This window comes from Coturnix japonica, chromosome 2 (assembly GCF_001577835.2).
Source record: "Coturnix japonica isolate 7356 chromosome 2, Coturnix japonica 2.1, whole genome shotgun sequence".
NCBI lineage: Eukaryota > Metazoa > Chordata > Aves > Galliformes > Phasianidae > Coturnix > Coturnix japonica.
Window position 1 is genome coordinate 90,680,189 of NC_029517.1, and position 17,383 is coordinate 90,697,571.

Consider the following 17,383-nt stretch of genomic DNA (forward strand, 5'->3'; position numbering starts at 1 on the left):
CAAATGCTGATGGAGAAGATGCTTCTAATGTGAGATATGATGAGACATGACTTCTCTTGTGCAACATGGTCTCTGAGTTAACAAGTCTTCCCCAGACAGTCATGCTGCTTCCAGAGACTTCAGCCATTGTGTGTACAGTGGTCCTGTACTGTGCTATGTGGACTTCTTACTTACATTGCAGATAACTGCCCCAGTATCTGATAGAGGTACACCCTCAGTTCTGGTTATCATAGAATCACAGAATCACTGGGGTTGGAAAAGACCTCCTTGATCATCCAGTCCAACCATCCATCCTACCACCAATATTTTTCCACTAAACGATGTCAGTCAGTACAGCATCTAGACATCTTGAACTCCTCCAGGGAAAGTACTCAACCACATCCCTGGGAAGTCTGTTGCCATGCCTTACCACTCTTTTGGAGAATTTCTCCTAACATCTCCAAACATCAAACTTGGTGCAACTTGAGGCCATTCCCTCTAGTTTTATTGCTAGTTATGCAGGAGATTAGGCCAGTACCCACCTCACCACAACCTCCTTTCAGGTAGTTGTAGAGAGCAATAACGTCTCCCCTGAGTCTTCTCCAGACTGACCCATCCCAGTTCTCTCAGCTGCTCCTCATAAGACTTGTTCTCCTTGATAGCTTCATTCCTTTCCTCTGTACATGCTCCAGAACCTCAATGTCTTTCTCATAGTGAGGGCCCTAAAACTAAGCTTTAGGTATCCTGGCTATATCCAAATCTGGTTAACAAATGAAAATCTCTGTGTAAGTTTAAATGAGGAAATAAATTTTTAATAAACGTTAAATAGGATAAGAGCTGTATGGCATTTTGTGCAAGCCACCCTCAGAAAGCACAGCATGAGAATATGGAGATGATGCATACAGTTATATACTCTGTCAAGTACTTAGACAGGCTGAATTCCTCATTGTAATATGGCTTTGACTTCACTGTAACATAACTGCCGTCCAGACCAAGGAGATGAGAGGATGCCACTAGGTAAGCAGTTGGTATTTGTATGCCAGGAATAAATAAACTGAGCCAGCAAAATGTTTTAGTACATGTCAAAATCTGCAGACATTCCTTTATGTAAAATTGTGGATCAAAAAGTAGTTGCTAAAATGATACATACATCAGTGAGGCTGTATTATTTCCAAGAGCCCACAAAATGCCTGTGAAAAAGTATTACATGTGCTCCTAAAAAATATTCCTTTAAACATGGTGCTCAAAGTCATAAAAATTGTGATAATTAAATCCTAATCAGTCTCCTTACTTAATGCTCACTAATGGATATGTGCATAAAATGGCATTTATTTTCCAGGAGAATTTTAAGTCAAACAATACAGATTACACAGTTATTCATTTACATGTGATTATAATGTTTGTTTAAAATATAACTGTTTCCATCAGCACTGCAGATAATTTCAGGTTAGCAGCTGCCACTTGTCTCCTTTGAGCTGTTGGGCTTCTTGTTAAGTTGTATCAGAAAGTTGTCACATCTCCATTATTAAGAAACCCTGCTTTTTGTTTGGCTTAGTTTTATGCATAACTTCTGAATTTCTATTCCCTGAAAGAAGTTGTATTTTCTGAGTCAGGTGCATTATTTGGAGAATCTCTTTCAGAAAGGCTGGATGGTCATTGCTATGCTTCATGGAACTGGTTGGCTTTTTTCTCTCTCAGTGTTGTCTGGATATTTCTGTTCACCACTGTCTTCTTAAGAAGTTCTCACTCATTCAGTTTCCCTGATCCTCACTCTGCTGACGATCTATTTTGTATGTTGGTTGTGTTTCAAATACCATCCTGAAAATTAAAACCATGTTATCAGGTAGTAGCCCATACCATTTCTAGAAGTTCAACATGGCTCTTCCTTGCAGAAGGAAAGCCAACACACTCAATTTGCATCTTGGACAACTTGGGCTTGACACAACCCATCCGTTTATAATCAGCATACAGAAAAGTAGGAAAACTAACGAATACACACATTGTCTTATTCTCCAGAGTGCAAAACAATGATTTTCATTGAAATGCCTAATCTCTTTTCCTTTCAATTCCCAGAAGCTCTGTGCCACATTGAAGTCTTACCAAATAAAATTATTTCTACGCCCCCCCACCCCACAATATAGATAAGAGTATTTTGATACAGGAAAAAAAATGATATTACCCATATTAAAAAACCTTGATACTGACTTCAGCTAGGTTTTCATGTGTGATGACATTACGGAAGGTGGAAGTACTTCTCTTTGCTTCCTGCAGAAGTATCCTTCAAACATTTAGGGGTAAGAAGCTTATGCTGCTATATTGTGTAATGTTTTGTGGGTTCCTTACAAATGCACCACCTGGAGGAACTAAACTTCAAGGAATTTGGGAAAAAGCAAAATATAATAAAAAGTGGTCTGAAATTAAGATTAATCAAGAAGGCAGTTTTTGAATACAAATCTTCTAATTTATCTGTGTTCTGAATCGCCATTGCAGTTCATCTCAGAAAGTCTTCATTTTCATGCTCTAAGACAAGGCAAATGTCAGCCCCTGCAGAGTTCTCAGGGCAGCACTCTGCATGGTTAGGCAGTCACCAGTGCAGTCAGGAAACTGCACATCTGAATACAGAAGCAGAATTTTCCCTTACTTGCAAGGCTTCCTTTAGTTGGTGTCATAGGAGATAGCATTGCACCTTGGGCAAGAAAATATGACTTTAATGCTGGAGACAGATCTTGTGCTTCAGCACAGAATCTGAAGTGTATCTGTTGTTTGTTTTTATTTTAGCAGGGAAAAAGAGCAATAATCCCAACTGGCAGTCCAAAAATAACCAGATTGGAGGGTGGAAGGAAAAGAAGGAAAAGGGAAGCTAAAAATGAAGAGGTAAATTGCTATTCTGTAGCTGCAGTTTTCATGCAAGAAGGAGCAGAGAGGCTCTATTACATACGGTGTTACAGTGATGTATGCTGACTCTGGAAATGTGGAAAAGAGACACCATTGCTACACCACAACATTTGAAACGGTTAATGAGATGTATGGGAGATGAAGAGGAGGACATCATCTTTGCTAGAGGTGTTAACATCTTGTAGACAGTTGTCTCAAATTTCCTGCAGACCTTTTGAATATTAGGCCATTATTCTTTCTGGTCCATTATTCACTATATGCTTATATCTCTCGATTTTGTTAGTAATTTATAGTCCCATGTATATAGTTATGTTCCATGTGATTCAAGCATTGGAAAGGACTGATTCCTTGCAATGAAAGATGGTGGTACAGTGGCTGATTCTTACTTGTCATTCCTCTTTCCTTGATCATCAGATTATTGGCATTGTGAATAATGTGGGTTAACAGCACATTTAAGTCCTGATTTGCTGATACTGTACATTTTCTTCACATTTTCGCAAATGATACACCTCAGCTGCAGTGGAAAGAATCAATCCTGAGATGAATTCCCTCATCTTCTGCTTCAAAAGAACTGAGCTGTGATATGATATTACTTAGGCACTAGAAATTCAAAAGGAGAAACACAGAAATTCCAAGACTCCAACAGCAGTCTGAATCCATTCTTGATGGCTATTGCTTTTTTTCCTCATGAAAATAAATTTTATTGTTTTCTTCCTAAACATTTTCAAAATTCAGTGTTTTCTTCTTGGAAATTACTGCTGCTAGGTATTACCTTGGCTGCCTTTTAAAATGTTCTGGCCATAAATGCAACACAGTAGGTTATTTTAGAAGTAATGCATATTTCTTCATATTATTTTACTATAATTTCATAACAGTGTTTCATATTATATACTTGAAACCTGGTGACTTTCTTCTATAGTTTGTATTAGTGATTGCAGTAAATGTACTCAGTTTTCCCCGCTCATTTTTATCCCTGATGCTGTAAAAGAATAGATGCAGATATTCAAAGCTGAGTGGTATGGAGGAGGTTGAATTAACCCTGATTCCACTCAATATCTGCAAGTGCTACCTCTTCCTTGAATTTCTGCAGAAACAAATGCAGAGTCCAGCATCTGGGGCGGGATAATGGTACAGCAGATCAGATTGGGAGGCCAACTGAATAGAAAGCAGTATCGTAGACATTGGGAACATTGGAGGTACTCACAAACAATAACGTGTGCACCTCAGCCATGTATCTTGCAATAAAAACTGTCCTAGTCAGTGTTTGCAAGTGCAGCCAGCAGATCCCTCCCCTCTATTTGGCACTTATGAGATTGTATGAAGAGAACCATGACCTGTTTGAGGCTCCCAACTAAAGAAAAGACATTGAAATGCTGGACTGAACCCAGCAGAGTGCTACCAAGATGGTTGGAAAGCTGAAGTACCCGTGAGGATGTGAGAGGCCTGGGCCCTGGGTCTGTTCAACAGTAAGAAAAGGTTGCTGATGGGAGGTCTTACTGCTGTCTTCATCTATCTGGGGCATTCTCAAATTCTGCTCAGGGGTCAGTGAAAGCCAGACGAAAGTGAAACACAGGAAATTTAAACAAAATTCAAGGGGGGGGGAGGGATGAAATTACAAGGATAAAGTGGCTGGAGCAGATGTCCTGAGAGGCTATGGAATCTCCATCCTTGGAAGCAAGCCAAACTCAACTGGACTTGCTTTTAACTGGATCCTTGAACATAGGCTGCTGCCAGCTTAAATGGCTCTGTGTGTACTAGTGAATTAACAAGAGGGAGATAAACTGAATTTTTCAAAAGGATTATATAGCATTGGAAGCACCTCTTACATTAGAATTTTATGGGCACATATTTTATTATATTATTTTATTTCTGAAATAATTCTGACTCTTTTGCCTTAACCAACATGAGGAACAGTCCACAGTTTTTCATTTTAAGATGTTTTGATTATTTGTATATTTACCAGAGTTATAACTGTACAACTTTTGTCTTGTAATAACTGTAGAAACTGATAAGGACCTTAATGATACAGTGCACCATTTCATTGTAAGCTTTGATCAGTTGAAGTAGATAACAAAATCAATTTCTGAATTATTCTCTTTTGAGCTTAGCTTGGATACTGCCTGTATGTAGTAGAATTGATTTACATTTATCTGTGTCTCAGTTTCTGCTTCAGGCTCTTTGCAAGTTTAGACATATGTAATGGATATCAGAGATTATAGTAGTATTTAGAAGCCTCTGTTCAAAACAAAAAAAAAATTCTAGAATCACAGTGTATTAATTTTAAATGATGTAGCACAAGATGAAGAGTAACCAGTGTTCCTAATAGCTGAGTCCCTATATAGTCCAGTCTCTGATGGCTTTACTTTGAAAGAAGAATGAAAAAAATGTGCATTTTGTGTAGTTTTATGTTTAAAATCATTTACTTGCTTTGAGCCCATTTGCAGTATGTTATTCTGTCCTCAGGAGACTGCTTTCATTGACTTTCTTGAGAATGGGAGTTGCTTAGCAGTTTACCTGCTTTGAGGCCATCAGGCTGGGCAACAGTCCAATTAACAAAAAGTTTCTGAAGCAAAAATTTACTTGTACCAGCATGACTTGTCTAACACAAATGGTTTATTTGTTGCAATATATCATCCAGCTGCATATGGTGGCCTTCCATTGTGTTTGGGTCTCTGGTTTCAGGAAAGGTGCTCAGCATTCCACCTGCACTCAATTTAGGACAGCCCATTCCACCTGCTGTAGTTTGGTAGCCCTTTTATCCTGGGAGATCTGAGGGAAATTTCTGATCTAAATGAGTTATTCTGATGGTGGCAAATCTTCCCTTGATTTTTTCATATAGAAGTCATGCAGCTTTGATGTGCTCAATCAGGTTAAGTTATTTTCCATATGTCCACAGGTAAGATGCCAATAAATACATTTTCCTTGCTGAAATAGCTTATACAGTGTGCAGTCTGGTTGCTTTCCAAGTGGTCTCTGGTAGGCAGGGCACTAAGAAAGATTTGTAGGTGTTCAGCTAGCAGTAGCTGCCCTCTTGTGTGGAATGTGCCTATGGACTGAGCACTGTGTAGGTGTCTGTCTTTGCTGTTCCTGTGATTTCTTGGGACAATGGCTGTAGCTGTGAGTTTTCAGAAGACACAGATGCTTTTGCAGTGAGAGCCTAAACAGCCTCTTGGTGTAGCTGGAATGAATTTTGGTATACTGGTCAGGACAGCAGTATGGCACTGAGCTGTATGCCATTTCACAATTTCGTGTGCTACTCTGTTGAGTTGGGTAGTATTGGAAAGTGCTTTTGGTGCTTCTCCTACTAGAGACTGTCAGTAATGCTGAAAAAAGAGAGAGCCCATTCACTATGTTTCCATTGCCTGGATAATTGGGAGTACGGCAAAAAAGGCTAAAAAAAATAAAAATTAAAATAATAATTAAAAAAAAAAATGTCGAACTGAAAGAAGGGAATGTGTTTTGAAGATAAACTCTTTTTTGCATGGATTTTCTAGCCTGTACATCCAAAGAAATGCTAATTAATTGCCAGTTTCCCAAAATGCATATACCTCCTAAGAACTGCTCTGAATGCTATAAAAGAACTGTGTCATCAGTTTGGCCAGCTGACAAGGCATATGGCAAAGTCTTTTATGATGCCTGTTATGGGTAATGATAGCTGTTTGTGTGGAGCGGTGCTCTTCTCCAAGCAAGGGTAGTGCAGCAGTTGACACCAAGTGGAGCAAACTGCAAAAGAACTAAAAAAAAAAAAAGAATTTAAAAAAAAAAAAAATTCATTGATCCTCAATTTTAGAAATGAGAGGAAAGAGAAAAACAGTGCAGTCACCCAGGGGAGTTTCTATAGCAGCAGAGAACTGAAACACTCAGGCATATTGCCAAGAGCTCCAGTAGGTTGTTAATCAAAACTTCCAGGTTTCCTGCTAATCCAAGGTTCTGTCAGAATTAGAAGGGAAAACTGTCATATAGTGATGGGTTACTTAAATTTTGTTTAAAGAGAAGGAAGAAAGAAAGGATTGTTCTTATCCTTAGTAGATTTTTTTTCACACTATAAAAATATTGTTTCCATTGGACTTTTAATTGAAGTAACGTTTACTTGATGTATTCAGATACATTCTGATACTGTTGTTTTCTTTTGTTGGCCGTAATTGGATGTTCCAGTAATAACATGCAAATCTTAACATCCCTCTTAGGAAAATTAAACAGGTGTATATGTAAAGCAAACAGCTTAATTGCAAACTAAAATTTAAGTAAACTTTGTATAAGCACTCTGCTGATCTATATAGTTAACAGTAATATATAGTTTAGCTTTAGGCACTAAATTAACTGAAAAATGTCAGCCAATTCCCTGTTTATAGGGATAGTTGGCTTCTTAATATTGTCACACAGTAGGCATTTTTCTTCAACTGATGCTGACAAATCCCATTATCTAGGAAATGTTTCTGTTGCATAAGCTTAACAACAGTGAAGGCAGAAGTGATTTCAGTCTTTTCTATCTTAATTTTCTGGGTGGTGGATTTTTCAGTTCACTCTGAGGAGGAGAAAACGGCAGGGCATAAAAGGAGCGCGTGCTCTTTGGCACGGCTTTCTCTTCCTTCTGCTCACATGGCGGAACCATGGTGGGCCTGGTGAGGGAACCAATGTGAGGCAGTGGGGCAGCCAAGAGGGAGCAGGGTTACCCCCACCAGTACAGCATTAATCCGCATGATCTGGCACGTCTGGGAAAGAAAATAACTGCTATGGGAATGCTAGTAAGCTTGGAGAGGTATGTTCTTATAGGAGTTGTGCTGTCATAGAAACTGGGAGATGATATGTAAGCATTGGCTTTCCACATAAAAAGCCTTAATTGCCTCCAGTCTGAGAAAATCTTTGTGGAGGGAGAGATTTAGGGGGTCAGGAGAGAAGTTTCTTCCTCCATGACTCTTCCCAGAAATGCAGTGTGCCAACAGGATTCTTTCAAGGGAACTGTTATGAGTACTGATGAGGTAGAAACGCAATGTTCATTTGGATTTTGCTTTGTAGGGTTTTTTGTTGTTTCTTAGATTTTCATTGTGTGGAGTTTTATCTGTTGTTTTGTTTTGTATGGTTGTTGTTTTGTTCTTGTTTTTTTGTTTGTTTGTTTGTTTGTTTGTTTTCTTCTAGAATAACTTGTGACTGCTGATTTGATCAAAAGCTTTTAGCAGTTTAGTTTTGATTCCTCAAAATGGAGTAGAGGAATTTGCTCATGTGGAAGCACAGTACTGTAAAATTGCTTTATACGTCTCAAATATCATGTTATAGTTATTATTTATCCCCTACATTTCTGCTTACTAGAATTTCTGATATTGACAGTAGGGTTGTGAACATTGTTAAGATTGCTTTGTGACAGGATAAATCAGCCATTTACGGGGCAGAAGGCATGCTTAATGGTCCTAGCAGAAACTGGCCCACAGTAATAAGCTTGAGAAACTGGTGGATATAAATGGAAACAATTTCAGTCCAGTATGGACGCTCAAACTGGTAGTTGTTTGGCTTTAGCTTGCAACTTTTATGCTGTAGCTGTGTAAGAATTATATGGCTTGATGTAGTTCCATTGCTAGTTTAGAGTGCTAAGCCAGAGTGCAAATACAAGGTGAATAAAACCAAGAATAACAACTTCAGATTTTCCTGAAAATCGAGCTTAATTGTAGGGTCACTGGATTGCTTCTACTTTTTTTGCCATTTTGACAACTCTCTTGGAGGTCCTGTCCACGTTTCTGTCCGGTGTGGGCTGGGAAGCTGTTGGTGAAGGTACATGTAGGATAAAATTAATTAATCAGTTATGTTGACAGCTCTGAACATGACAAGTTGTAGTGCAGGCTGAAGATCTTGGGCTGTTTCTAATGAAATGCAGTAACCCTCATGAACTTTAAATGTGAATTAAAATGCTTTATTTATTTATTTATGGTAATCTGGCAGTCACTGATGGTTTGAGGTGGTTTTTTTTCAGTTTTAAACAGCTGCTCCTTTTGTGAGATGTGTTGTGAGTTACAAATGTAAATTTCATCTTAGATAAGTACATGAATTTTCAACTGCAATTGGTCTCCTGACATTCTATCCCCAAAATAAGGGAAAATAAGGACATGCAAGCTAAAGGAGGAACGTACCCCTGATATCAAATGTATCAAATCATTTTATTTCTTTGAATTATCAGATTATTAAGGTGAGGATGGAATAACACTGGAGATCAGGTGATCCTCTCACAGGTATTTTCCAGCTTTTCCATGAAGTGATAGAAAAATGCTGCTGAAATCCCTGTCTGTAGGGGAAAAAAAAGTTTTGTTCTAAGAGCCACATTTACAGTCATCACTGATTCATATCATTGTGTTACATGTTTCAGCTGGGTTCCTATTGCCATAATTTCAGCTAACAAGAAAAAGAGTCTCTTTTCTGAATTGCATTTAATATACCATTTCTGTTTTTCACATCCAACCCACATGGTTCTAAGCCTGAATAAAAGCAGATTGGCTTCCTTTTTTATTCAGACACTTTTATGTATATAAGGATTAGCAAGAGAACTACATCAATGTTACAACCCACTGAACATGCACTTTTTTTTTTTTCTGTGAATTGGGTCCAACTTCTGTTTAAAGAAAGCTGGTTAAGGGAACCAAGTAGTTTCTTCACATTATGTACAATGGTTCTCCTTCCCAATTCACAGATCAAGCAACAGCTGTTACTGGGAGCTAAAGAAGCTGTTTTCCTATCAATTCAAGTAAAATATTAGTCTTGCCCCAAATAATAAGCTTAGTGAATATTTACTGGGTACTGAGTCAGTAAAGAATCACTAGAGATCTTGAGTAGAATATGAATAGATTACCTTTTATTGGCCTCAATGAGAGGAAGCTGAGAAATATGCCAGCTATTTAATTATTAACATTCAGTATAAATCAATAGCAAAATAGGCTTTGATGGTGATCTTCAAAAGGTTTTTAATCATTACACCCCTTGCAGACGAAACGTAAGCCTGAACACTTGGGGTTTAGCCTGTGTTTCTCTTAACTGTATAGGAAGGTTACCACTGTGATGTTGCACAGGTTCTAATAGCAGTAATTAAGACAGCACCAGTCATTTAAGCATATTGCTGTTCAGGGCTTTATTGTTACCCTATGGTATACCTGGATAATTCCAGAAGCATGGATGACAAACTAATGAAAAATATTCACTTAAATCCCATTGAAATTAATTAAATTGTCTGATAGGACTGTCTGCTGAATTCACGTGCACTGTAAGGAGCAATGTCTGCTTTAGGGCAGTGTTCCCCTGCCACTCTCCAGGATGATAACAAGAATGGCTTCTCGGGGATTCCTACAAGTTCTGCATCCTTCAACACAGTTTGAATTTGCATACCTATTTTGGAATTTTTAGTTGATATTACAGAAAAATACTGTAAGTAAGCCCTTGGAGAGTGAATTCCTTAGTTTGTGTACCAAAGATGGTTTCAACTGTAGTGGGGTTGGGAGGAATTGTGGGATATGAAGCAGGATGGGGAGGTGGATAATAGTCTAATGCAGTGTGAGAAAAATGTAATGTTAGGATGTTAGTGCAGATTAGGGGTTCCCAAAGTTTCAGGGTCTTGAAGCCATGCTGCAAAATATTCAAAGCCTTTAGTTTCCTCCTGTCTTCTCTATAGCTACCCAAAATAGCATCTTCCATATTTCTTCTTCAACTAAATCCATTTCCTTCTACTGTCTCCTTGCTGTAACTCTGTTGTCTGCCCTCCCTTGCTTCACACCCCAGTACACAAGCTGTGTTCATACTGGGTTGCCAGCCCTCCAGAAATGTTCTCCACTGCCACCCATGCAATTTCAACCTTGACCCTGCTAGAAATGCACTCACAGCAAACTGTGCCCTGGCCCTCTGCTTCTACATTTTTTTCAGGTTGCCTTACATGCCTGCAGTTTGGTGTTTGTCTGCCATATCAATTCTGCTTCATACAGTGAGTCTTTGGGGGAGAAGGAAAGAGCAGAGACTAGGCTGGAGGGCAGCAGCTGGTCCCTGTGAACCTCTTTGGCTAGAGACCTATTTCTGTATACTCTTTGTGCTATTAAGTGACTTAGAGCTAGGATCACTGATGAAGTAATTAGACCTTGTTTGCCCAGGGGTCATGTAAGAACATTTATCGCATGCTGGTCTTCCTGATAACTTTTATTTTTTTTCTTATGATGATGTGACTCAGACTGAAACTTCATATATAATCGTTCATATGTCATACTGTGTTTGCAGTTCTGACCAATGCTGTTGCGTTGTAGTATAAACTACTTTTTTTTTTCTTTCTTTTTTTTTTTTTTTAAAGCGTGTATTTCAAGAAGTTTGATTCAAAACACTCTCATAGGGTAATTTGAGAATCTGATGTTCAAAAACCTCATTTTCAAGCTCGTGTGCTTTGTAACTTGTGTGCAATTTGCTCAGTGGGATTGCTTTATCTGCAGTTATTTTCTAGTGTAGTGATACTAGTTGTAGAAAGAAATGTCTCTTTGTAAACAAACCTCTAATGGCCATCATTGAAAGGTCAGAGTGTATTCTTTTTTTTCCTCCCCTTGTCCCTCCATACTAAATGTTTTTCTATTGCTGCTTTAGTGCTTCCTTCAATTCAATGATTAAGTGGATCTCTTCCACTGCTTATGCCGGTCACGTATTGCTTGGTGTGGTATTAATGGTGCACACTTATTGTTGTTTTATTGTCTGCTGACAAGTCAATGTAAGTCTGTGCAGACTCTATCTCTGCACCTTCAGAATCTGAGATTTATTGCCTGCTCTCAAATGTGTGTCTGCCTCTTGAAAGTACTTCTGCCAGGATGACAAGATTTCACACACTGAACCATCCAGATCATCCCACCATAATCTCAGAATAATAAATCTTCCAAAATACCACATATTTCTCTCTAGCAGTCCTGTTAATGTTCAAGATATTTGCTAAGAAAAATGTTTTAGTACTATGAATCATTTTATTAGAGTTTCATCATTTTTCCACAAGGGAAACTCAGAATTATTCATCAATGCAGAATAGCATGAAATGAAATCCAGATTGTTGGTTGTGGTTTTTTATCATCATGTTAAATTTCAGTGTTTAAACGGGTTTGGTTTTTTTGTTTTTTTCAGAACTTTTGCTCATTAAGTCATGCTTGGAAGTGAGGTATCTTTTCCATGCTGTATGTTTTACTTTTTCCTTTGAGCCATTTTTTACCTAGGAGAGCATCATACTTCAGCTCGTTTACTGGACAATATTAAGCTGATAGTTACATCATAGTTCTCAAATTCTTCATTGGATGCTTGAAGTGAAAAAAGCTGAACAGTCCTTTCAGAAGGTATATTGCTAGCACATTCTCAAAATTAATACGCTAATGGTGTGAATAGTTTTTCATTTTCTATGACTTGATCAGGAAAGCTCATTTTACTGAAATACTTGATAAATAGTATGCAGTGCAGTTCTAATTAGCCTAATCAGTTCTCACTGAGAGTCCAGAGATATTCCAGCTGCTACAGGTTGATTTAGCAAGTCTATCTTGCTTTTATGTCCAAGCAGATCCTTAACTATCTATTATGAAAGGTAATATGGAGCAGCATGTGTTGTTTTCAATTAACTATTGTTAAGAAACCAGAATAGAGCAGTTCAATTGGAAGAGAACCTTCAATGATCATCTCACTGACCATTTCAGAGCTAACCAAAAGCTAAAAGATGTTATTGAGGACATTGTCCAAATGCCTCTTGAATACTGACTTGCTTTAGGCAACAATCACCTCTCTAGGAAACCCATTCCGGTGCTTCTGACCATCCCTACGCTCAATGAATTTTTCCCTAATGCCTTGTCTGACTCTCTCCTGGCAGCTCTGTGCTGTTCTCCTCCTGCTATCGGTTCCCAGGAGTGTCTGCTTTCCTCTCCTCAGGGACTTGCAGAGCAGTGATGTTGCCTCTCGGCCTCTTCTCCAGACTGGTCAACCGAATGTCTTCAGCCCTATTACTGGCCCTGATGACCTTGTGTGAATAGGGAACTGTATTTCAGAACTTAAAAATACTATATTTATTTTGGCCATCATCCTTCATGGAAAAGAACCATTTTCATATCGCTTCAAATATTTAGCGACTGGTGACTCATCTAATTATCATCTGAATCATTTTGTTTCATTGTGTATCCTGGAAAACTGGGCTATTTTAGAAGAAAAATGCAAGATCAAATCATGCAGGAAGTGGTTCTTTGTAGAATATGTCTCTCTGTTGTATGCCCCATAGCATAAAAGTTTTGTCTTAGGGATTAATCCATTTCTTTTCACAGCACATTTAAAAATAAAAAATCAGGTATTACATCTTCTGAGTTGTTTGACAATATTCAGAAAATGGTTTTGTTCTGGTAAAATTAGTAATTATTCTCCAGATTCTAGTTCCTTCCCTCCTCACCCCCTAGTCAATCTCTTTTCCTGGAACTCATAGGAATATGCTTAAAAAACAAGTCTCTCTTTCTTTGGCAATCGCCAACAGTGCAATGGCATTCCTAAGTTTCCACCAATTTTGGAACTGGAGCTCTCCACAGGCTTGTGGACATTCTTACCTTTTAGCATAGCATATTTGTCCCATTCCCCTGTTGTTGTTTTTTGTTGTTTATTTTTTCTAAGCTGGTGCTGGCCAGATATATTTTTATTAGTCCAACACTGGAATTTAAATATTACGTCTGAAAACTAAAAATCTATTAAATTGAGCCAAGAGCTTTTTGTCCAGTCACAGGTAATTGTTTAAGCTGTCTCTTGTAGACAGTGGCAAGAAATGGACATTCTTGTTTTTAAAGTACTTTGTCAATTTAGATGATGTAGAGATGCCTGCTATGGGAGGCCTACTTCAAATATCAGTGATACCATTTATTTCTGTAATTCTGTGTTTTGTTCAGGTGTACAAGGCTGAGTTGTAGAGAATGTATGAGGCATCACTGTCTGATTGACCGGGATTGGTATATCTTGTTGCTTCAGTGGAGGAAAAGAACCTAGCTACATTTAGAATAATTTAATATATGTAGTTTCAAAAGCAGTCTGATAAATATGCTGCCAAAAGCTTATGTCTTTAAATAGTATCTACCCACAGCCTATTTCCACTCTGTTATTAAATGACATTATCTGTAGCATGAGATGTAACTTGGGATTTAGTAACTATGGACAGTGGCTGCAGCATTTGCTGTTTTATCTGTAATGCCTGGCACATCTCTTGGTGCTGTGAAATATTAATAGCAGCTGCTGGAGGTAGGAGAGTTGAGCGATCAGCACTAGCAGATTGTTGGTTTTTCACTTGTTTCCATAGCAGGGACTGTTTTTGGTGCCCTTGACTATGATAGGTTGTCTCACTATGCTAATGATGAAATGCTCATGTCCCTGCTCTGCACATAGCTGGTGCATATTAGTTTTAAGCAGATGCTTTGCCACACTGAAGTTATTAACATCTTTTAGACGCAGAACCATTTGACAGATTGGTATCTAAATTAATATTGCCTGGCTGTGAATAAGCAAGGATGTTAGGAAAACCATGTGAGAAGACTTGTTAAGCTTTTGCATGTGCATTTATTTCTAATAACTGCGGGCTATGCATCACTTACCTGGACAAGAGATCTGCACTAAGGCTTGTCTAGCTAATCAAGGGGGGAAAACAGTATTTAATATCCTTTACGGTACGTGCTGTCTTAGAGTTGTTCAGATGCATCTTCAGTGTTCATGAAATATAATCCTACTATTGAAAACAGAGATGTAGTTGGTGCACTAGATATTGAGAAAAGTTGGTTGTCTCATGCCATAGCTAAAATTATGGTGGATATGATGACTGCTTGTTATTTTATTTTTATTTATTTTTTAAATGAAATGTAAGCATTTACTTCACTTACTGTCATTGAAATACTTGGTAAATATTCTCTGGATGTCTCATGTATGTCAAGTTCACTTCCTTCTAACCAGCAGCTAAATGTGCATTTATCTTCTGAAGCATGTTTAAAGTGTCTTATTTCTTCATTTGTCCTTGTTATGTGAATCACATTGCCATCATTAGCAAGAAATATTTGCTTTTCCTTTGCTGTTTGACATAGCATACACAAGTTAGCAAGTAGTTGTGCAAGTTTAAGTATTTGATATTTTCAATTCTTGTAAGCCAAGTTTAATGTTGATATTGGGGTTGGTTTTGTTTCTTTTTAATTTAGGTTGTAGTAACCCTAACATTTTTCAGAATTCCTGGCCAAAGCATTTAAATACTCTTCATATATATATAAAGTATATTTAATATAAATAAATACCTCCTTTCATGCTTTGTCTTGGAAGAGTCATGGTCCTTTCTTTAATTTGAATACATAAACTTTGATGTATTTGTCATACACTTACCAATTATCTTTCACTCCTAGACAGTTTTATTGATTTTTATAGATGCAAAAGAAAATTTTTCTGAATAGATGGATCTTAAAAATGCTTCATAAACATAGCCCACTGAGATGCAGTATGCAGTAGATGCCCTTTACTTCTCAGGTACTTGCTGTAAATAAATTGGTTGTACTGGTTAGTTGTCCTTTGTGTACCAGCCACTAGAGGGGGAATGAGACACGTTTTTTCACGGAGTTTTGCAGGCATTTGGCTGCAGAAGAAAAATGTCCTGGGATTCTTCATTTTAAATTGTCTAAAGTCTCATGGCCATCCTAATATGATGTCCTCTAGGTCTAATTCTCTTTTTAATCAATAAAGTCACAGAATAAGTCAGCCACGTGGAAGATCTTTGAAGGTAGTCTGTTCCTTGAAGAAAGGTGAACCTCATGGGGTGCTGACTTCCAAGTTGCTTTGTCTAGGTGGGTTTTGAAAATCTGAGGATGATGGTTCTACAGCCTTTCTGGGCAACTTTGTCCAAATTTTGACTTGCAGTGTCTGTGGTGACTTTGTTATTCCTAAAGTGTAATTGGCTGAACTCAAGCTGGACTTGATTCAGCATATCTGTGTCTTTCTGAAAAGTCCAAAATCAGAGATGATTTTCTGAGTGTGGTGTCATCACTGTATGCAAGTGATTTACATACAAAAATGTTAATGTTAGATGTTGCCAAGGAGTAACTGAGATCATAATGTCACAAGTACTGTGTTTCAAATATGTGAAAACTCAGGTTTGAGTTTTTCCAAACTATTGGAATTGTGCTGTGCCTCTAAAGAAAGACTGTCATGAGTGACAGATTTGAGCAGGCTGCAACATAAAATGCCCAATTGTTTGCCTTTTTTTCTGGCACAGTTCTTGGTTGTTTGCCCTAAATGGAAGTGCTTTAGTTCAGTAAGAGAAATGGGGTTATCCTTTCAATTCATGTGAAACAGAGTACATTTGTATGGAATAGATTGAAAAGATTGATTAAATTAACATAATTCTTCTGAGAAATGCACATTTCCTCGTATATCCAATCAAATTTCCCATCTTTTAGTTTGAAACCATTTCCCCTCATCCCATCACAGCAGATCCTGCTAAACAGTGGCCAGGAATCAATGTTAAGTGAACTATGCAAACCTGTGCTCTTACCAAGGTGGTCATTTGTGTATATTTACTCCATGTTCTCAATATGGGTGGAAAGAAGAGTCATTCAAAGTAAGAGTTTCAAGTCCATCTACTTGACAGGCTAAGGCAGGAATTCCCTCGTTCTAGGCCATGGTAGCACTCAGTTATGTTGTTTGGTTTACATTCTTACACAGGAAACAGGAGCGTTCATTTACTTGTGAGAGTTCAAGGGTGGTTAATAGTTATTTACTAAAATGGAGAAGTTCTGTGCATGTAAACAGCTGAGTTGTACTGTTGTCTGCAATCAAGAGAGCACTGGACCCTGTTACATCTTAAAACAAAGACACAGGAATAGAATCAAGCAGCACTTGTTTTCAAGGAAACTTCTCTATGTGCAGAATAAGGAAAGAAGAAAATACTCAGAGTTTCCTGCAGTACGTTTAGATTTTGGCAGACAGCTGCAGGATCTACCTTAAGATATGAAATAATATGCTGCAGAATTACAGAAAAAAGCTACGTTGTTAGCACCCATCATTTATAATTACCGTTACTTCCACAGATGTTCCTATGTTAACGCTGTTGCTCTAAAGCAGCATGCAGTTAAGATATGCTGCCAGTATTTGCTGTCTGAACTATTCACCTTTGTCTACATTTCCATCAGATCATAGAATTATAGATGGGCTGTATCAGTTTGTACTATGCAGTCCACAAACTCAGCAAAACTGCAAGTCTAATCCATAAATATTATTTTACATAAATAAGCTTATGTTGCAAAGCTGCTAATCTCTTTTCTCTGATAAGATCTCTGAATGTAAGTATGATTAGATTTTCAAGTGTGCTCTTTAGTAAGGTTTCATAAGATTCTCAAGGTTATAATGTATGTAGGTCATTCTAAAAGTCATGTCTCTTATTTCCACAGAAATGACAACTGATACAGAGTACAATAACACTATTTGATAGAGCAAATTTTCAACTACATAATGCTATTTTTAAACACAGACACCACCAGTAGCT

The 17,383-nt window shown here is 37.8% G+C and overlaps 1 protein-coding gene across 7 annotated transcripts in view; it reads left to right on the plus strand.

The window, feature by feature from the left end:
* Window positions 1-17,383, plus strand: part of DLGAP1 (DLG associated protein 1) — a 368,200-nt gene that overhangs the window by 94,414 nt on the left and 256,403 nt on the right. The window contains exon 3 of one of the 7 annotated variants that reach the window (XM_032442677.1): window positions 2,758-2,853. The exons of the other annotated variants lie outside the window; for them this stretch is intronic. The gene's annotated coding sequence lies outside the window, so the exon portion shown is untranslated. The remainder of the gene's footprint in view (window positions 1-2,757; window positions 2,854-17,383) is intronic. 7 annotated transcript variants of the gene reach the window in all.